Genomic DNA, 23,411 nt, shown 5'->3' with positions numbered 1-23,411 from the left:
AAATTTCACACCATTTTTTTTTTGTTCTGTTTTTGAATGAGCTGTTCTCTTTTGACATGAAGGTATTTTAAACTCTGTGACTGTTATATGATTCATTGCTGAATTTTTGTTCACACCCTTGGGGGTGTGAAAAAAAGGGATTATTGGTTCCTGTGTTTTACATTTTAGCCATTACCATATATATGATTGAATATTATCTGCTGTTGGCTTGTGTTGATGTATGCAAGTGTTATGCAACATAGCTGACTTGAAACATTGTTAAAAGTGTCAGGGCCAGGGGACTTTCTCATGCTGAAAATAAAATATATATACAGAAGGGAGGGCACATTCAGAGCGTGGGGTTGCGAGAACAAGCGGTCTTTTGTTAGATAACAGGAGCCAGGTGCGTGATAACGGTATGGAGCATGAGAGCCTGGCTGCAACTTCTCTTATGACATTATAGAATAGCATTGCAGTAGATATGCTACTGGCGGAGAAAGGTGGAGCTTGTACTATGTTTGGTGAACAGTGTTGCACTTTCATCCCTAATAACACAGCCTCCGATGGTAGCTTGACCATGGCCCTAGAAGGTTTGAGGACGCTTAATGGTAAAATGAAATCTCATTCTGGGATGGATACCTCGATGTGGGACTCCTGGATGAGTGCGTTTGGTAAATATAAAACCCTGGTGTCCTCCATTTTGGTATCCATTTCGGTGTTCGCTGCCATTTTAGTTCTCTGTGGATGCTGTTGCATTCCATGCATCCGTTCCCTTGCCACTAGGGTTATCTCTAGAGCCATTGACCCTTCCTCCCCTTCCCAGATGTTTCCTCTGCTGGATAAAGACCTACTTGAATTCGAGGATGAGGAGGAGAGTGCCTATTTAGGTTTACATTATATCTGCTGTTGCCTTATGGGGATGTATGTATGTGTTATGCAGGTGGATCATTCCGCCTGACTTGCCTAGTTTAAGTCACATCTCTTTGGAGATGTGAAGAGAGGGAATCACAACTTTTTCCTGCGGGAAAAAAGTTGGCTTATGTAGACAAGCATTTACTTTTATTTTGAGCTGTTGTTCTCCGCTCTGTTAAATGAGGGTTGTAAGTTCCTAGGTGGCTGGTAGCCAACTTAGTACATAGTGGGATTGAATGGAGAACATGATGTAATACATATATATCTATTTCTGTTTAAAACCGTGCCTTATTTCATAGTCCCCTTGGGAGAAGTTTCTCTTTGTGTCTGGATCCAGTTAGGTTGTGTCACGTCTCTGGTGAGACGTGAAGAGAGGGTTTTGTAGAGAAATGCTATTTCTTATGTAGGTGACCAAACTATTGTTAATGGGGGGCTACAACTCAGAGTAGAGCCTGTGGGGTCCCCTACAGGATAGCTCCCGCATTACACTAATGGCCAAAACCAGCGCACACACACATGATCTCCGTTGTAGCTGAACGTTGAATGCCCGAAGAGGATTCTACGATGACGGACAGACAACTGAGCCAATGGCGGAAGACTACAGACTACACCCCAGCTGAACCAAACCAAAGATCCGATCTTCCAGAATCAACCTACTTTCTGTTCTATATATAAGTGGTGTACTGATTGTATCGGCCTCTTCTTCGTCTGCGTTTCCGTACGAACCAGCGGGAGAGCCGTAATTACGCTGTTCTAGATATCTTCACTCTGAATAAACTGTAGCTTGTCATACAATTGACCACCTTGTCTGAATCGATCCTTGACCGACTCGCCCGTCTACATATCAAATTTCTAACACTTACCCTAGTAAGTAACTGACTATCCTACCGATCTTCGACTTCGGCGATGTCATCTACAAAATTGCTTCCAACACTCTACTCAGCAAACTGGATGCAGTTTATCACAGTGCCATCCGTTTTGTCACTAAAGCACCTTATACCACCCACCACTGCGACCTGTATGCTCTAGTCGGCTGGCCCTTGCTTCATATTTGTCGCCAGACCCACTGGCTCCAGGTCATCTACAAGTCCATGCTAGGTAAAGCTCTGCCTTATCTCAGTTCACTGGTCACGATGGCAACACCCACCCGTACACCAGCAGGTGTATCTCACTGATCATCCCTAAAGCCAACACCTCATTTGGCCGCCTTTCGTTCCAGTTCTCTGCTGCCTGTGACTGGAACGAATTGCAAAAATCGCTGAAGTTGGAGACTTTTATCTCCTTCACCAACTTCAAACATCTGCTATCTGAGCAGCTAACTGATCGCTGCAGCTGTACATAGTCTATCGGTAAATAGCCCACCCATTTTTACCTACCTCATCCCCATACTGTTTTTATTTATTTACTTTTCTGCTCTTTTGCACACCAATATCTCTACCTGTACATGACCATCTGATCATTTATCACTCCAGTGTTAATCTGCAAAATTGTAATTATTCGCCTACCTCCTCATGCCTTTTGCACACAATGTATATAGACTCTCTTTTTTTCTACTGTGTTATTGACTTGTTAATTGTTTACTCCATGTGTAACTCTGTGTTGTCTGTTCACACTGCTATGCTTTATCTTGGCCAGGTCGCAGTTGCAAATGAGAACTCGTTCTCAACTAGCCTACCTGGTTAAATAAAGGTGAAATAAAAATAAAGAAAACACCCGGACAAACAAATTCAAATTAAACAGGCATTTATTAATGTGGCATCTATACCTTAAGCCTCTAAACTGCAGTTGATTTTGCGATGAATTTCTTAATTTTAGGCTTAAAAGAAACATGTCCTCCTGTGTTTTGTATTTTTGTTTATTTTCAATTTTTTTCCCTGGGATACCATGCTGTTACAATGTAAATGATGTAAGCACTTGTAAGCACTTGCAATGCAGATTCTGTATAATGACTACATTACCCCTAATGCTCATTGACTGGATATTCCAAATTACCATAGCAATTATACATCACAATAGTAATATTAGGGTGAGTTCGTAAATTCACTCTGGTTATTTTCTCTGATTTCTGAGCACTTGTCTGAGTGTGCCAGAGCGCAGAATAACTGATGCATTTATGAACGTGCAACACCCGTTCAATATGACCGATATCAGTAAACGTTGGCAAAAAAACGTAATTCAGTTGTTGCCAGTGTCACAGTTATCATCACCAACGCTCTCGATAACATGAAAACATCCTAACCAGCTCTGCTAGGGCGAGTAAAATGGGCGAGGTCAGAACACTCGGACCAAATGGACAATCTGACACTCTGAACACTCTGAATTTACGAACGCCCAGAGCACACTCCAAGTGCTCTCTGACACTCTAGAGTGAATTTACGAACACACCCTTAATATGCAACCATTTATGTAAATAAACCCTGGATTGCTGATGCTATGTATTGGCCATAAAGTATCACAGTTTTGAGTCATAATACCCATAAAAACCTAGTGGTCAAACATGGAAACAGTTCCAATCGTTTTTCCACCATTACTTTTTCCCATGGGGGATTTTAGAAACACTTTGATAACTGTGTTTTTGATAACTGTGTAAATAACTCTCAGACAAGTCTACTTTTATCAATACTGTAACAACCCTGGGTTTATAAGCGTAGATATCGACTCTGCCGCTCGAGCATGCTTTTGGGGCACAGTCAATGGCGCGCTGGACTTCGGGCCAGAAGGTTGAGGGTACGAGACCTGCACCCTGTCTGTTTCATTAAATTGGTGTCAGAAGTGATCGGACCATCCACGAACGTGCGTGTGCTTGGCCAGTGAGCTCGTTCCTGTAAGACGTTGAGTTGTAGGCTAGCTAATGGTTAGCTTGTTAGCCATTTTCTACATTTTATTTAACCTTTATTTAACTAGGCAAGTCAGTTAAGAACAAATACTTATTTACAATGATGGCCTACACCGGCCAAACTCAGACGACGCTGGGCCAATTGTGCGCCGCCCTATGGGACTCTCAATCACGGCCGGTTGTGATACAGTCTGGATTCAAACCAGGTTGTCTATAGTGACGCCTCTAGCTGAGATGCAATGCCTTAGACCACTGCGCCACGTGGTAGCCCATGTGTAGACTGGCTACATTTAGCCATCTGTTTGTCTTGATATTTAAATGCATGAGAAATTACCAACAATGACGTTAGCTTTCTTTGGCTTTTATAAACCAACAGTCTAGCTTGCTAGTTAACTAGCTAACTAACTTTGATGATGAAGCTAGGCATTCTTGATCATGTTTGTTTGTGTCTGTGGGTGAGGGGTGGGAAGCCTATTTCCAGTAACCTACTACTTGACTTGTAGTTAGTTTAGCTAGCTAGCTGTATTATTTTGGTCTGGCTTTTGGAGAGTTTTTGACTGATTAGCTTCTCTTGAGTCAACTTTCTACTTACTTTACTTCGGGAAGACATTGATCTGTTTGCTGTTACACTCTGGACAGCAAATTATTAGTAAAGCTACTAGACAAGGTTATGTAACCTTATTTAGTCCTACTTGTTATAATGTGGTTAAAATTTATTGGAATTGGGGCCTCCAGAGTCACACAGCGGTCTATGGCATCGCAGTGCTAGCTGCCATATTACAGATCCTGGTACGGTACCAGGCCGCGACCGGGAGACCCATGGGGCGACGCACAATTGGGCCAGTGTCGTCTGGGTTAGTGGAGGGTTTTGCCGTCCGGAATGTCCTTGTCCCATCGTGCTCTAGCGACTCCAGTGGTCGTGCACGCTAACACAGTTGCCAGGTCTACGGTGTTTCCTATGAAACATTGGTGCAGCTGGTTTCCTGGTTAAGTATGCATTGTGCCAAGAAGCAGTGTGGCTTGGCATGGCTCTCAACATTCGCCTCTCCCGAGTCCGTATGTGAGTTGCAGAGATGGGACAAGACTGTAACTACCAATGTGAAAGGTAATTGGTATTCACACGTTTGTTTTTTAGGTAGAATAACTGTCATGTAATTGATGCCAAATTGCAAACCTTCTCTATTCCAGAACCAATGGGTATGCCTGAGTCTTATCACCTCTCAACTAGGTAAACTGTTTCAACCCGGAATACTATTCTCCTGCTTTGGTCTGTTTCAGTCATTGCAGGAAGTCCTGAAGAACAGGAGTGTTGGAAGGGTTTTGTCTCAGCCCAGCTCTAACACAGTAGCTAGTAGTTAGCTATCTGACAGCAAAGGTGTCAGCTAGAGATGACTCGCAGGAGCTTACAGGGATTTGTAGGTTTTCATATGTTGCCTTTGAGGCTAATTAGTATTTTAGAATCTGGGGGTAAATAGAGCTGAATATATTGATAAAAGTCACCTTGTCCGAGAGAGATTTACACGGTTATCAAAATGTCACGGCAGGGAAAGCCTACATGAAATGTCACGCCAGGGAAAGCCTACATGAAACACGGACCTTGTTTGAAGTGGTTGTAAAATCCCCCTATGGGAACAATGAATGGTGAAAGAACGGAGGCATTTCAGCGGGCTCTGCTGATAAGGAGTTTTTTTTCTCTGCTCCTCTCATACAGGAGTAATAAAGGCCTAGTGATAAACACATTTTTAATTTTCTTTAAAAAACATATGTATTTTTTATTAGCACTCTTTTTTATTGTAATCTATCTGCAGCACCCCTACTTCCCACGGCTATTTAAATATTTTTGTTGTTGTTGTTGGGGACAGTACCATTAGTACTCTCCAAAAATATATACTTTAAGGATTTTGTAATATATATATATATATATGTATATGTTTAGCTCACATAATATAATTTAAAAGTGTGCATTATGGTGTCTGTAATATAATAAATGTGTCAGGAAACAAATGTAGACATTAATAAATGCATTTCTATATCTTCAAAAATATGTTTTACATTGCAGAGATGCCAAGATGGCTGTGAGGTGACTTCAATACAGCGCCCCCTGTCAGTCATCCAGGGTTTATACACCTCATGTATGTATGCAACATGCAGCAATCCACAGTATCCAAGGTATACTATCAACAGTGCTATGGGTTTATAGCAGCCTATTCCCTGTGCATAAAATCTTCAATGGCTGATCTAATGACTCATTGCCCTGTTTTCCCTAACTCTTAAACTAACCCTCAAATCCTTTAAAATAATGCTGTCAAATAAAGCAAAGTACTGTACACATATGAGTCAAACTAACACTAGGCCTACAACATAGGCAACAAACGTGAGCTGGTAGATTAGTCAGCCCACACTGGAGAAGTGAAAATGACATTCTCACTTCCAATTTGGATGTGCATCTTGCGCATCGGACATGCAGGACCAGCACTAGCCTACAGGCCTACTGTTTAATAATAGATATAGATAACATGGGTTCTTGGTAGGCCTATTAAAACATAGCATGCGCCTGATCCCACAGGAAATATGCCTATGGGAGTTTTTTTTATGCTCTGAAGTTGAGAATATTACCGGTAAATCCAGACCCATTTTGATTTGCAGGAGGGGGGAATTGCATTGCAATCATGCATTTCAATAGTAGGGCTAATTCTATTTCTGTTGTAAGCTGTTTTAATAGATCTGGATAACATGGGTTCATGGTAGGCCTATCAAAACATGCGCCATCAAGCCACCAACACACGCAGCAGTGAGTAGGCTTATCGCACAACTTGCTGACTTAAGTAACAGTCATGAAAGCAAGTGCCATGATCCAAAGGGAAATATTGGAGTTTTTTAAATGCTCCGGAGATGAGAATGTTGGTAGCTTATCCAGAGACCAAAAATCTGAACAGATACATATTTGATTTGCAGAAGGGGGGAATTGCGTTGAATCAAATTATACATTTCCAATTATGTACTGGGCTGCACAAGTGTAATGTAATACACTGCACAAAGCAGATGGAAGTTGGCATTTTCCCGCTAGGGCACAGTTGCACATGTAAGGGATCCAATCAAGGTGATGTACTTCTTGAAGTTCATGGAGCCGTCAGCGTCCTGGTCCAGCATTGTCATCAGGTGCCCCACTTCAGGACCACCCTTCTGCTTATGTCAATGTAATATAGGATCACAAGAAAGACACAATATATTAGGATTTCTGTATTTAATTGTCATTCACACCGAATGGCTAGGACTGCAATACAGAATCAGTCAAAGTTCAATAAAACGTCATTCCAAGTGGATTTTTTTCTTAAAATCATGACGCATTTAAAGTGACGCTCCAGAGCTTTTGCATAATTTCAGTCTGTAGTTTTGAAAGTAGTGCTCGAGCAAAAACGGGTCCCTGAAAAAAAATGGTGTACTACTTCATCCATTTCATATATGTTACGTCCTGCAAATTCCAATTCGTAAAATATGTTTGAATTTGTAAGTGCATCTTTAACAATAAAAAATAGCATTAGAATAGCGTTTTCTACCTCATAAGGGAACGGTTTCCCAGGCACAAATTAAGGGTAGTCCTGGACTTTAAAAAAAGTATGCTCAATGGATCTTCATTTTTGAAAGTGCTTTTTAGTCCAGGACTATAGGCTTAATCGGTGTCCGGGAAACTGGCATGAGGTGTTGCAATGACTCACCCCAGCAATGTTTGGCGGCTTAGCCTTGATGAGGTTGGTTAGCTCTTTCTTAATGAGGGTCTTGGCATCTTCACTGCCAGCGTGCTTGTGGTTTGTCATGATGAGAGCTCCCAGGGAGGCTTCCAGAGGTGTGGGTTGTGCTCTGGTGTCTGTGACTGATGGTGATCCTGGGGGTGGAAACTATTATAAGTAGGATACTAGGCAAGTAGCTTACATTTGGAATGCCTTATGTTCTGCATAGGAATGAAGAGGACTAACTAAGTAAGTAAGTATGTACGTACAGATGTCGGATCTTAATTTGACCACTTTCGTCACAGGAGGAAAATAATCCTGCAGCAGGGGGATTTGAATATCTAAATAAATATTTTTAATCGCCGCCAGGTGGCAGCAGGAAGCAGTGTTTGTATATGATGCAATACTGTATCAACATTGTAGGCTACCTTATGTAGGCTACGTGAAGGCTACAACGTGTCTTGTGTGAATTCTTATGTGTATTAGAATACATTTACATACTTGTAGGGGGTATATGTATTTTTCATTAAGGAAAATCAATTGTTTTATTATACAGTACCAGTCAAAAGTTTGGACACACCTACTCATTCAAGGGTTTTTCTTTATTTAGACTATTTTCTATATTGTAGAATAATAGTGAAGACATCAAAACTATGAAATAACACATATGGAATCATGTAGTAACCAAAAAAGTAGCCACCCGTTGCCTTGATGACAGCTTTGCACATTTTTGGCATTCTCTCAACCTGCTTCATGAGGTAGTCACCTGGAATGCATTTCAATTAACAGGTGTGCCTTGTTAAAAGTTAATTTGTGGAATTTCTTTCCTTCTTAATGCATTTGAGCCAATTAGTTGTGTTGTGACAAGGTAGGAGTGGTATACAGAAGATATCCCTATTTGGTAAAAGACCAAGTCCATATTATGGCAAGAACAGCTCAAATATGAAAACAGAAATGACAGTCCACCATTACTTTAAGACATGAAGGTCAGTCAATGCGGAACATTTCAAGAACTTTGAAAGTTTCTTCAAATGCAGTCGCAAAAACCATCAACCGATATGATGAAACTGGCTATCATGAGGACTGCTACAGGAAAGAAAGACCCAGAGTTACCTCTGCTGCAGAGGATAAGTTACCAACCTCAGAAATGGCAGCCCAAATAAATGCTTCACAGAGTTCAAGTAACAGACACATCTCAACATCAACTGTTTAGAGGAGACTGCGTGAATCAGGCCTTCATGGTTGAATTGCTACAAATAAACCACTACTGAAGGACACCAATAATAAGAAGAGACTTGCTTGGGCCAAGAAACACAATCAGTGGACATTAGAATGGTGGAAATGTGTCCTTTGGTCTGATGAGTCCCAATTTGAGATTGTTGGTTCCAACCGCCGTGTCTTTGTGAGTCTCCGCATGTGTACTTCCCACCGTGAAGCATGGAGGAGAAGGTGTGATGGTGTGGGGGTGCTTATTTGGTGACACGGTCTGTGATTTAAAAAAAAATTCAAGGCACACTTAAACAGCATGGCTACCACAGCATTCTGCAGCGATACGCCATCCCATCTGGTTTGCGCTTAGGGGGGCTATCATTTGTTTTTAAACAGGACAATGACCCAACACACCAGGTTGTGTAAGGGCTATTTGACCAAGAAGGAGAGTGATGGAGTGCTGCATCAGATGACCTGGCCTCCACAATCCCCTGACCTCAACCCAATTGAGATGGTTTGGGATGAGTTGGACTACAGAGTGAAGGAAAAACAGCCAACAATTGCTCAGAATATGTGGGAACTCCTTCAAGACTTTTGGAAAAGCATTTCAAGTGAAGCTGGTTGAGAGAATGCCAAGAGTGTGAAAAGCTGTCATCAAGGCAAAGGGTGGCTACTTTGAAGAATATAAAATCTAAAATATATTTTGATTTGTTTAACACTTTTTTGGTTGCTACATGATGTGTTATTTCATAGTTTTGATGTCTTCGCTATTATTCTACAATGTAGAAAATAGTAAATATAAGGAAAAACCCTTGAATAAATAGTTGTATCCAAACTTTTGACTGGTACTGTATGTTGAAAATAAGCAATAGGCAGAATAAATTATTATAGCCACTGACCCCAGCACACATATGCCAGACTCAGCATGGGTTCAAATCCGGCCCATTGCCCTTTGACTCATGGATGAACATCTATTTTTGACGCATGTGGTTACAGTGTTAAAACAGAAACAACTCAAAGGTTAAAGGGTAAGTCTCAACCGCAATTGCAGCCTTTGCCCAACCGCTTCAAATGTTTGCCCAACGCTTCAAAAGTTGTGGATGGGGGAATTGCTCGTAAATATTCATTTTGGGGGTGGGTACATGTAGTTGCACCTGATACGAACACTTTCTCACAAAAGCATAGACAGACAGGTAGTTTTTTAGCAACTATGGGACAATTATTTTTGCCATATTAGCATTGACATGAAATCAGGCAAAACACCTCAAAAAGACATGAGCTGTGTTTGTATAATCATACTCACCATACTATTTGTGACGTAAATTAAGTATGTAGTATGCTAATTGGTCATAGTATGGATAGAGTTAGTATGCCAAAAGTTCCTGGATGTCGTGCTACATTCGCCAAAATACGAGGTAAACAAGCAGTGGACACTATTTCCGTGCTTTTAAGGCCAATAATGCAATTCTTCAGAAAATGGGCGTGGCTTCACAATGTTTTCACATTTAAACAATGGCGGAAAACATGCGGCCGGAGTCCAGCAAGAGCGGATACAAATTCATTGCTTTAACTACTGGTATGTTAGCTAATTTTCCACCAACATCGCAGGGGGAACTAGTCAACTATCTAGTAAACACTTCGTATACAAGGTTGGTGTTTCTTTTTTTGAACAAAATTAAACAGATATATCTTGTAATTTAACAGAATATTAAGTTGGCCATTAACTGGGGACCGTTTCCTGATAATACACAACACTTACCGCTGATAATAGTAGTATTTCCACTGAAATGTCAAACATGATAATTGCTAACATTTTTACGACACCAATAATCACAAAACATTGATGGCTTTTTATTTTTATTTTTTTATTTTTTTTATTTTTTTATTTAACCAGGTAGGCTAGTTGAGAACAAGTTCTCATTTGCAACTGCGACCTGGCCAAGATAAAGCATAGCAGTGTGAGCATACAACAAAGAGTTACACATGGAGTAAACAATTAACAAGTCAATAACACAGTAGAAAACAAAGGGGGGGTCTATATACAATGTGTGCAAAAGGCATGAGGAGGTAGGCAAATAATTACAATTTTGCAGATTAACACTGGAGTGATAAATGATCAGATGGTCATGTACAGGTAGAGATATTGGTGTGCAGAAGAGCAGAAAAGTAAATAAATAAAAACAGTATGGGGATGAGGTAGGTGAAAAGGGTGGGCTATTTACCAATAGACTATGTACAGCTGCAGCGATCGGTTAGCTGCTCAGATAGCTGATGTTTGAAGTTGGTGAGGGAGATAAAAGTCTCCAACTTCAGCGATTTTTGCAATTCGTTCCAGTCACAGGCAGCAGAGTACTGGAACGAAAGGCGGCCAAATGAGGTGTTGGCTTTAGGGATGATCAGTGAGATACACCTGCTGGAGCGCGTGCTACGGATGGGTGTTGCCATCGTGACCAGTGAGCTGAGGTAAGGCGGAGCTTTACCTAGCATAGACTTGTAGATGACCTGGAGCCAGTGGGTCTGGCGACGAATATGTAGCGAGGGCCAGCCGACTAGAGCATACAAGTCGCAGTGGTGGGTGGTATAAGGTGCTTTAGTGACAAAACGGATGGCACTGTGATAGACTGCATCCAGTTTGCTGAGTAGAGTGTTGGAAGCCATTTTGTAGATGACATCGCCGAAGTCGAGGATCGGTAGGATAGTCAGTTTTACTAGGGTAAGCTTGGCGGCTTGAGTGAAGGAGGCTTTGTTGCGGAATAGAAAGCCGACTCTTGATTTGATTTTCGATTGGAGATGTTTGATATGAGTCTGGAAGGAGAGTTTGCAGTCTAGCCAGACACCTAGGTACTTATAGACGTCCACATATTCTAGGTCGGAACCATCCAGGGTGGTGATGCTAGTCGGGCATGCAGGTGCAGGCAGCGACCGGTTGAAAAGCATGCATTTGGTTTTACTAGCGTTTAAGAGCAGTTGGAGGCCACGGAAGGAGTGTTGTATGGCATTGAAGCTTGTTTGGAGGTTAGATAGCACAGTGTCCAAAGACGGGCCGAAAGTATATAGAATGGTGTCGTCTGCGTAGAGGTGGATCAGGGAATCGCCCGCAGCAAGAGCAACATCATTGATATACACAGAGAAAAGAGTCGGCCCGAGAATTGAACCCTGTGGCACCCCCATAGAGACTGCCAGAGGACCGGACAGCATGCCCTCCGATTTGACACACTGAACTCTGTCTGCAAAGTAATTGGTGAACCAGGCAAGGCAGTCATCCGAAAAACCGAGGCTACTGAGTCTGCCGATAAGAATATGGTGATTGACAGAGTCGATGAAGACGGCTGCACAGTACTGTCTTTTATCGATGGCGGTTATGATATCGTTTAGTACCTTGAGTGTGGCTGAGGTGCACCCATGACCGGCTCGGAAACCAGATTGCACAGCGGAGAAGGTACGGTGGGATTCGAGATGGTCAGTGACCTGTTTGTTGACTTGGCTTTCGAAGACCTTAGATAGGCAGGGCAGGATGGATATAGGTCTGTAACAGTTTGGGTCCAGGGTGTCTCCCCCTTTGAAGAGGGGGATGACTGCGGCAGCTTTCCAATCCTTGGGGATCTCAGACGAGATGAAAGAGAGGTTGAACAGGCTGGTAATAGGGGTTGCGACAATGGTGGCAGATAGTTTCAGAAATAGAGGGTCCAGATTGTCAAGCCCAGCTGATTTTGTACGGGTCCAGGTTTTGCAGCTCTTTCAGAACATCTGCTATCTGGATTTGGGTAAAGGAGAACCTGGAGAGGCTTGGGCGAGGAGCTGCGGGGGGGGCGGAGCTGTTGGCCGAGGTTGAAGTAGCCAGGCGGAAGGCATGGCCAGCCGTTGAGAAATGCTTATTGAAGTTTTCGATAATCATGGATTTATCAGTGGTGACCGTGTTACCTAGCCTCAGTGCAGTGGGCAGCTGGGAGGAGGTGCTCTTGTTCTCCATGGACTTCACAGTGTCCCAGAACTTTTTGGAGTTGGAGCTACAGGATGCAAACTTCTGCCTGAAGAAGCTGGCCTTAGCTTTCCTGACTGACTGCGTGTATTGGTTCCGGACTTCCCTGAACAGTTGCATATCACGGGGACTATTCGATGCTATTGCAGTCCGCCACAGGATGTTTTTGTGCTGGTCGAGGGCAGTCAGGTCTGGGGTGAACCAAGGGCTGTATCTGTTCTTAGTTCTGCATTTTTTGAACGGAGCATGCTTATCTAAAATGGTGAGGAAGTTACTTTTAAAGAATGACCAGGCATCCTCAACTGACGGGATGAGGTCAATGTCCTTCCAGGATAACCGGGCCAGGTCGATTAGAAAGGCCTGCTCACAGAAGTGTTTTAGGGAGCGTTTGACAGTGATGAGGGGTGGTCGTTTGACTGCGGCTCCATAGCGGATACAGGCAATGAGGCAGTGATCGCTGAGATCCTGGTTGAAGACAGCGGAGGTGTATTTGGAGGGCCAGTTGGTCAGGATGACGTCTATGAGGGTGCCCTTGTTTACAGAGTTAGGGTTGTACCTGGTGGGTTCCTTGATGATTTGTGTGAGATTGAGGGCATCTAGCTTAGATTGTAGGACTGGCGGGGTGTTAAGCATATCCCAGTTTAGGTCACCTAACAGAACAAACTCTGAAGCTAGATGGGGGGCGATCAATTCACAAATGGTGTCCAGGGCACAGCTGGGAGCTGAGGGGGGTCGGTAGCAGGCGGCAACCGTGAGAGACTTATTTCTGGAGAGAGTAATTTTCAAAATTAGTAGTTCGAACTGTTTGGGTATGGACCTGGAAAGTATGACATTACTTTGCAGGCTATCTCTGCAGTAAACTGCAACTCCTCCCCCTTTGGCAGTTCTATCTTGACGGAAGATGTTATAGTTGGGTATGGAAATCTCTGAATTTTTGGTGGCCTTCCTGAGCCAGGATTCAGACACAGCAAGGACATCAGGGTTAGCAGAGTGTGCTAAAGCAGTGAGTAAGACAAACTTAGGGAGGAGGCTTCTGATGTTGACATGCATGAAACCAAGGCTTTTTCAATCACAGAAGTCAACAAATGAGGGTGCCTGGGGACATGCAGGGCCTGGGTTTACCTCCACATCACCCGCGGAACAGAGAAGGAGTAGTATGAGGGTGCGGCTAAAGGCTATCAAAACTGGTCGCCTAGAGCGTTGGGGACAGAGAATAAGAGGAGCAGGTTTCTGGGCATGGTAGAATATATTCAGGGCATAATGCGCAGACAGGGGTATGGTGGGGTGCGGGTACAGCGGAGGTAAGCCCAGGCACTGGGTGATGATGAGAGAGGTTGTATCTCTGGACATGCTGGTAGTAATGGGTGAGGTCACCGCATGTGTGGGAGGTGGGACAAAGGAGTTATCAGGGGTATGAAGAGTGGGACTAGGGGCTCCATTGTGAACTAAAACAATGATAACTAACCTGAACAACAGTATACAAGGCATATTGACATTTGAGAGAGACATACAGCGAGGCATACAGTAATCACAGGTGTTGAATTGGGAAAGCTAGCTAAAACAGTAGGTGAGACAACAGCTAATCAGCTAGCACAACAACAGCAGGTAAAATGGCGTAGACTAGGCAACGGGGCCAACAGATAAAACAAACAAGCAGAATGGAGTACCGTGATTAATGGACAGTCCAGCGTGCATCAGCTATGTAGCCAAGAGATCAGTGTCCAGGGGGCAGCGGTGGATGGGGCAGGGAAGCTGGACTGGCGAGTGTTATCCAGGTTTTAAAAAACTAACAATGACTAAATAGCTTGTAGCTAGTTAGCAGGTTAGCTTCTGGAGGTTCTTGAGTGTGTTCTAAAAATAAATAAAAAATAATAGCGATTCCGTATCACATTGGGTGAGGCAGGTTTCCGGAAGGTATAAACAAATTAAAAGTCAAAAGAGATAGAAAGTAAATATGGGTCCGGTGGGCGTTTGGGACGCGGCGATTCAGGCGGTTAGCAGGCCTGTGCTAACAAGCTAACAGTTTGTAGGCCCGGGCTAGACAAGGTAGCAGTTAGCGGACCGGAGCTGGACAAGCTAGCAGTTAGCAGGCCGAATTAGCAAGCAGGGAGATAGCGAGGGCTAGAGAGTTAGCCTATGGGGGACGTCGCGATGGGGTGAGTCTGTTTATTCCTCTTCATGCGGTGACATCGATAGACCGGTCGTGGGCCCGGGTATTGTAGCTCAGGAGTATGCTACGGTGGTAGCGCAGGCCGGGCTAGCTTCAAGCTAAGTGGGTGGAAACGCTAGCCAGGGGTAATCATCCGGGGTTGCGGTTTAGCTAGATAGCTAGTTGTGAAGATCCAGCGTATTTGGAAGCTTAGGTTTAGCAAAATGTTTTTAAAGGGATAGCTATGTAAAAAACGAAAAATATGTAAAAAACGAAAAATAAATGAAAAATAAACGAAAAATAAATGAAATATACAGGGACACGACACGACAGGACGACTTACTGCTACGCCATCTTGGATAGATGTTTTTACAAGAAAACACTGTTGAAGGTAATATATTTCTTAAACACTGTTTAATATGCCGATAATACAGGGTGCATCGCTAGCTAGCTACCTAATGTTAGTTGGCTACTAATTGCCAGTATATTAACTATATGATATCTAACTAACTATCCAATGTTTATTGACTTGATAAATCACATTATTCTTAGCTAAGTGGTATAGTCGTTATGCGTTCTCAATGGACATAAATTCACTCCGCCTATTTACTCTGATTTCAGAGTACTCTCGCCTGAGTGTGCCAGAGCGCAGAATAACTGATGAATTTACGCTCAACACCCGTTGAATATGGCCGGGGTCAGTAAACGTTGGCAAAAAAATCCTTATTACATTTTTGCCAGATGTACAGTCACCAACGCTCTGGATAACATGAAAACAGCCTAACCAGCTCTGCTAGGGCGAGTAAAATGTTCAGAGTGAGGTGGTCTGTCATTTCTGTCTCGATGTCGCTAGCCAGTTAGCTTGTTGTGTGCTTGACTGCCGTTGTGATGATCAGAACGATAGGATCAACCCTACTCCTCGGCCAGTGTGCGCTCTGAACGCTCCGAGAGGGAAACGCTATGAATTTACGAACGAACAATCTGACAACGCTCTGAATTTACGAACACCCAGAGTGCACTCTGGCACTCCAGATTGAATTTACGAACACACCCGAAGTCGTAAAATGTCTAGCTAGTAATTTGTTATGCTAAAAAGTTAGCAAGAGGTTGCATAGCAACAGCATCAACTTCTGGTAGACTGGCGTAGTGCTAGTATGCTCAACTGAAAGGATACCGTTCGTTTACAGTATACTAAAATGAACTAATAGTGTATAGTATGTAGTATATCCTCATTAAGTATGTGGTATACAGTATGCTAGTATGTGTATTTGAACACAGCGAATGTATCAAGAACAAGATGAAACGATCTGAAACGAGCCACTTGGACAATAAAATGATGTTCATCGCAAGCAAATACAGTTCTGGACAGTTTGCTCACAGTGGTAAGGCGCCGAGACCCCTCACATTTACATGTGACATTTTAGTCATTTAGCAGATGTTCTTATCCAGAGCAACTTACAGTTAGTGCATCCATCTTAAGATAGCTAGTTGGTACAACCACATACTCTATCACAGGAATAGTAAGTCTATTTTTCCTCAATAAAGTAGCCATCAGCAAAGTCAGAGCTAGAAGAGCTAGAAGGGGGAGATCAAGTGCAAATGTTGGTAAATTTTAATCCCCCGTGATGTGATAATTATTATTTTTTAAATCTAAACTCACATTTATTGCGGAATTGTGTTGGAAAGAAGTAAAGAAAAGTGCAATCATCACCTTGAAAATTAAGATTAGGGGATCAGTTCAATCCAACACGCATTGCAGTATTTATGCAGCTCTTTTTCCAATGGTCAAATTATCTCACAGATTGGTCTTCTTGGGTACTGTTTAAAAACCTACAACTACTACCAGGGTGACCCCTCTCACAGATATGCTTTCACTTTTCCAAATTAGATATGTGTGGGCACGGATGAATATTGTAAATAAAGGATTTTACTTTTTTATATATATTTGCCCCATGCAGGATAACCAACTGTCTTAGTAGACTGCTCCACCAATCAATTATAATGTTGTTGAAAAAATACAAGTGGTTTACACACAATACGCCATAACGTCAAAGTGGAATTGCATTTGTACAAATTTTTACAAATTTATTAAAACTGAAAAGCTGACATGTCTTAAGTCAATGTGTATTTAACCCCTTTGTTATGGCAAGCCAAAATAACTTCAGGATGATAATTGGCTTAACAAGTCACATAATAACTCACTCAAAGATCCAATCTTCCTTCCTAACTCAGTTGCCGGAGAGGAAGAAAACCGCTCAGGGATTTCACCATGAGGCCAATGGTGACTTTAAAACAGTTTAATGGCTGTGATAGAAGAAAACTGAGGATGGATCAACAACATTGTAGTTACCCCACAATACTAAACTATATGACAAAGTGAAAAGAAGGAAGCCTGTACATAATAAACATATTCCAAAACATGCTTCCTGTTTGCAATAAGGCCCTAAAGTAGTTTTGATGTCGTCAATATTATTCTACAATGTAGAAAATACAAAAATATATATATAAAAAAACTGGAATGAGTAGGTGTGTCAAAACTTTGGTATTGTTTGTAATAAGGTATTTCTGTTTTTTATTTTGAATAAATGTGAAACCTGTTTTCACTTGGTCATTATGGGGTATTGTGTGTAGATTGGTGAGATTTAATTTTTGCATTCAATCCATTTTTAATTCAGGCTGTAGCACAACAAAATATGGAATAAGTCAAGGGGTATGAATACATTCTGAAGGCACTGTAGCCTAAGTATAAAATGTGGGCGAGCATCCACATTGGAGGAAAGTTTATTGTTCTATAGTAGACCTACATCTGTCAATCTACTGATGGCCGATAGCAGCTCACCAACTCGGCCACGGAAACTCTAACAGTAAGCTAGCCTATTATCGGTTTTCACACCTTTCATTAATGTTACAATGCATAGGCTAACAGGTGTAGGCTATTGGAATATAATCAAATAACCACAGGCCTTTTGCATCCACCAATGGCACTAGATTATCGCCATCTGATGTCTCATTAAACTATGAATAGCGCTAAATTCACCTGCACAGCTGATCTCAGTTGCAACCATTATTGGTCACCTCATTACCGCACCCTAAAATACTTTTTCTATTGTTGGATTCTGAGAATATGAAATATACTTATTCATGTCACTGAGGGAGAGAGGATAATGTATCACATTTACATTATTTCAGGATATGCTATTGTTAGCCATTAGGGATCCTATGGGAGGAGAAAAGACCTCTGGTACCAGGCACCATGACAGCTGTGAGTTGGGGAGGAGTGAGCACTTTTTGGGTAGAGGTCAGGTCAGATAAAGTGAGGAAGAACAGATATCACTATGGTTCTGTCTAGCAACAAAGATGCATTTTTTTTTTAACCTTTATTTTTCTAGGCAAGTCAGTTAAGAACAAATTCTTATTTTCAATGACGGCCTAGGAACAGTGGGTTAACTGCCTGTTCAAGGGCAGAACGACAGATTTTGTACCTTGTCAGCTCGGGGATTTGAACTTGCAACCTTTCGGTTACTAGTCCAATGGTCTAACCACTAGGCTACACTGTTCAGATGTGTAGGAGGAGACTCATCCTAGGAGGAAGGGTTAAATATCAGTGCTTGTGTGAAATGTTTTTGTTGAAAGTTCTCTTTCAATTCCAATTGAATTCTTCAACAGTTAATTTCTCTACCATAAGCCACCTCCAACGTCATGTTAGAGAATTTGGCCTCACAACCGCAGACCACATGTATGACGTCGTGTGGGCGAGTGGTTTGCTGATGTCAACGTTGTGAACAGAGTGTCTCATGGGGGCAGTGGGGTTATGGTATGGGCAGGCATAAGCTAGAGACAACGAACACAATTTCATTTTATCGATGGCAATTTGAATGCACAAAAATACCGGGTCGAGATCCTGAGGCCCATTTTGTTAAGGTATGTGTAACCAACAGATGCATATCTGTATTCCAAGTCATATGAAATCCATAGATAAGGGCCTAATTTATTTATTTCAATTGACTGATTTCCTCATATGAACTGTGACTGGGGCGGCAGGGTATCCTAGTGGTTAGAGCGTTGGACTAGTAACCGGAAGGTTGTGAGTTCAAACCCCCGAGCTGACAAGGTACAAATCTGTCATTCTGCCCCTGAACAGGCAGTTAACCCACTGTTCCCAGGCTGTCATTGAAAATAAGAATGTGTTCTTAACTGACTTGCCTGGTTAAATAAAGGTAAAATTAAAATCAATGAAATTCTTGCATGTTGCGTTTATATTTTTGTTCAGTATATTTGGCAAGCATTCCTTACAATATAAATCAAATATTTCCTTGTTTACCACGGCAAATCTACTGTGGCAATTTACAGTAGACAGCAGGAAAATTCTCTACGACAGTAGAGTGATCAAGTTAAAATACAACATCTGTACATACGTACATACGTATGTAAGTAAGAGCTTACCACACGCAGAATAGACATGTTAAATTGATAACAGTTTAGTCAGACCGATTATATCACACAGGTAACTGACATTGCATCTCTTGTTTTGAATGCATGAACCATTGGGATATTTTTCTGACACATTATACAGGTCATAAAAGTGTAGTAAAGAACAAAACTGTTATGAACGTAGAATGAAGGGACGATGGCACATTCTTTGCTAGAGTGATGGAATCTAATTTGATTGGTCCTCAACACCCTGCTCAGGATTTGTGATGTGCAAATTATTTTAATGGCACATTCAGTAGTAAGGTGAAAGCAACCGACTGTAGACAAAAGTCGAGGAGTGAAGTCGGGGGAGGTTAATCTGCGACAGCCGAAAGTTGGACACTGATATGGTTTTCCAACAGCAGGGCTCACTGCAACATGGTAGTGTTGCCATTGTTTATAAAAGTTTTTCGTTGTAATGTCAAAATAAACATGTCTCCAACCCCCATATCACACACTAACAAACTGTAAATATATGTGTGTAAAGTACTATCTTTTGGTGAGAGAGATCCTCAAATACCACATTCAATTGTACATATCTAATGCATACATGAATTGCAGCAAAGTTGGTTCCTGTTTCAGTCACATCTGGTTAAAAAAAACACCTTAATGATTGGTTGACACTTTTCAGTCAACTGCATTCAATACTTCATGACCTTAGATCACATGGTTTTTGTAAAGTTCATGCAGTTGCAAATCGGACCATCTTTAGCCCTATAATGCAACACACTATGAAAGGCGCCCCTCGAACACTCCCAAAGACTCCCTTTTAATTCCAATTGATATAGCCTAGTGCGTCAAAAGAGTGAATTCATAGGCTACACTAGTAACCTAGTTATCAAAAAAGAAAACAATGACTGAATTCACTCTTTTGACGCACTAGGCTATATCAATTGGAATTAAAAGGGAGTCTTTGGGAGTGTTCGAGGGGCGCCTTTCATAGTGTGTTGCATTATAGGGCTAAAGATGGTCCGATTTGCAACTGCATGAACTTTACAAAAACCATGTGATCATGATCAGTACTCCGTTTTTTATTTTTAATACATTTACAAAAATGTCAAAAATGGTTTTGCTTTGTCATTATGGGGTATTGTGTGTACATCGATGAAGGAAAAACACTTTTAATGAATTTTAGAATAAGGCTGTAACGTAACAAGCAACGTGATCATGCAGACATTGTCCATGTTCTAAAGGATCAAAACCGCAATGTATCATTGTTAAATTGTGACTGACTGATCTACATATAATAATGAGTCATGAGTCAGTCGGCAGTCGCCTGCAGTCGTTTTGATATGCTCTCGAACACGGCCATTGATTCAGCTTTGATCTAACTTTATTAATCGAGCATCATTCGGTATCCTGTTCTCTACAAGTGGAGTGGATTGAGACTGTGCACGGAGTGAGGGGTCCGGCACATGTACAGAGGCTTCGGTGCCTTGGCTAATGGTAGCGAAGGTCTGGAAAAGTAAGATCTGCAGCAACTCTGTTTTATATATATATATAACTGCTGCTCACTCTCCCCTCCCTTCATGTTTTTCTCTTTACTCACCCTCTTCTGAACCCTCAACCAAATGTATTGACATGATTATGTAGCCTCTGTACAGCAGAAATAACACATAAAGAAAAGGATACAACCCAGCGAGAACATAACGTTCTGAGAACCATATGTTTCTTAGACCTAGGTGAGCGCGTGGTTGTCCTATGGTTATTTTGCTTACACCCTTCCCACAATGTTCTGTGAAGTGTACAGGATACCCAGCTGGCACATAATGTTCAGAAAACCATACTGTATGTTTCTGAGATGGGAATTTCAGTACTTCAGCATAATGTTTCCTGGAGGTTTCCTCGCGGTTCTATTTAAAGTCATGTTTTCAGAACGTTCAGAGAAAAATCTTCGCCCACAACACCTTCTGTGGTTCATCTACTTTTGTTTCTGAAACGGCACGGCAAAGCAACACACAAGTTGAAAAAAATCCAACACATGCGACACACTGCAACCTAGTCCAGCAGATGAGTCGCAGCAGTGCAGATTGCCTCCCATTGAAATTAATGGACTTCCGCCAGAACGCAATACAGTTTACAGAAGTTGGTGTGCACAAGGACAATTCCACTCAAACTATATTTTGGTATTTGTTTCATTAATCAACTGTTGATAACAGTCCCAAAATGTTTTGCATGTCAGCAATCAAGTTTTCAAAATATAGAAAAACAGACGGTATGATGCGTTTTGCCAAATTTCGGCAAGAGCTCAGATACACATGAAAGCATGAAATGACTCTGGGAACTGAAAGAACATCACTCAGAGATGCAACAAAATAATATAACATTAAAAATAGGTGAATCTTTCATTTAGTGTAAAGTAGAGAATCTCACACATGTGCAGGGTTTCAGAGAATTTGTGCACATAGCCATTCCTTTCTTGGCCTTATCTCCCCCTCTGCAGCAAAAGGCCTCCATGGGCCTGGCCTGAATCCCGTCTTCATGGTAATGAGCATCCCTGGTCCCTGCTTATCCCAGGAGCTCCACAAAGTGTGTGGCATTTTATTTGTATGGTTCTCTTTTTGTTTCCAGTTTGTATAATGTTGCAGTTGCATGTTTTTACACAAGCCATTATAAAGCACCTTATAGTTTTGTCTCAGAAATGTGCACCAAAATTCATTAAGCCTATGATAGGCCTACCTAAGTGGTTCAATACATTTGGAAGGCTTCAACATATTTGGACGCAGCTTGATATAAAAAAAATGCTGGAGAATTGAATGGACATTTTAAATGGTAGCCTAATGGGAAGTCATTCACAATACGACATGGGTGTACGACATTCTGTTCTCAAACATCACAAGAGAGCAAGCAACCTGATTCCGATTTTGTATTGGCTATAGTGCTATTTAAAACATGCATATCTGTTTCCTTAATGTCTAGGTTTAGTACTATTTAGGCTAACATAACGAATTAATTACCACATTCAAGGTAGAAGAATAGGGTGATGGGCAGGTTGAGGAGAAAGAGGCTATATATTTTCCAGAAATAGCCTATAGAAAGGCCCGTATAAAAATATATATATATATCAATGTGTTACATTGAGCCGTGTTAAATGTTGGAATGGCATGGGATATTGTGCTTGAATGTTGTGAGGTTATAGACCAAATTATGATGTAATAAGGGTGGTCCGACAGGTGGAAAATGCGGGCAAATCAGAAACCTGAACAAAAATGGTGGCAATCTGTTACTGCCTGTATGCATCAAATTTAGCCTATAAAAGGTCATGGACTAGAATAGACTACAACGGGAAAACAACAAAACATGTTAACACAGACCACAGACAGTATAGAATTACTTACACTAATACGAACCAGAGCGTCCATCATAGAAGTGAGCGTTTTCAAAGCCGACTCTGCCTCCTTCGATGAATTATACATGATACCCCTACTGTTACTATAACAAAAATGCACGGTGCCATGAAGGCAAATACTGCAAAATAGAAATTCATAACTCCTGGCTGATCAGCGTATATAGATGGAATAAACCCTAATGTGTCATCGGGTTTGCGCAATAAGATTATTGAAACTGGACGCACGCGCGTGAGGCTATAGCCGTTATCAATAGAAAAAGGAATCCAAATGGAAGAGAGAAATTTAAATTTAAGGAAATTAAATGTAAACGACCATGAAAGTGCACACGCCGTTCCAAATTCTGCGCTAATGTGACCCCCGAGCGCCCAGATGTCTCCCACCCTTCCTTTACCGAATCGCAATAGCCTCTGAAATTCTGTCGATTCAGGGGTCTCTGCTATAGCCTACTGTAATATAAAGGGGCGGGTGAGAAGGACTGCAGTAGTCGCAGCATGCGCAATAAACGTTAACTCTTAGTGAAAAGAGTGGCCTCAATAAGAATTTAGTGCAATTCAATGAATCAGATATTTCACATAACAAATTGCTACTGCTGTACAAACACAATACAAAACAACACTGTAGTAGGCCTAGCCAGTGATCTACAGTGCATTCGGAAAGTATTCAGACCCCTTGACTTTATCTACACTTTGTTACTTTACAGCCTTATTCTAAAATGGATTAAATCGTTTTTTCCCCCCTCGTCAATCTACACACAATACCGTATAGTGATGAAGCAAAAACATTTGGTTTTTTGGTTGCA

General features: G+C 41.7%; 1 long non-coding RNA gene across 1 annotated transcript; it reads right to left on the bottom strand.

Annotated features, from left to right (window-relative positions):
* Nucleotides 1-2,617: 2,617 nt before the first annotated feature.
* LOC116354413 (uncharacterized) lies at nucleotides 2,618-23,067 on the bottom strand. The gene is made up of 3 exons (XR_004203638.1): nucleotides 22,601-23,067; nucleotides 7,444-7,610; nucleotides 2,618-6,910 (listed from the first exon to the last, which is right to left on the bottom strand). It is a non-coding gene; the product is annotated as an uncharacterized LOC116354413 (long non-coding RNA).
* Between the last annotated feature and the right edge of the window lie 344 nt (nucleotides 23,068-23,411).

The sequence above is a fragment of the Oncorhynchus kisutch genome, linkage group LG17 (genome assembly GCF_002021735.2).
Source record: "Oncorhynchus kisutch isolate 150728-3 linkage group LG17, Okis_V2, whole genome shotgun sequence".
In the NCBI taxonomy this organism is placed as follows: Eukaryota; Metazoa; Chordata; class Actinopteri; order Salmoniformes; family Salmonidae; genus Oncorhynchus; species Oncorhynchus kisutch.
Note: the sequence above shows the minus strand (reverse complement) of the source record. Positions and strands in the feature narration are given on the sequence as shown.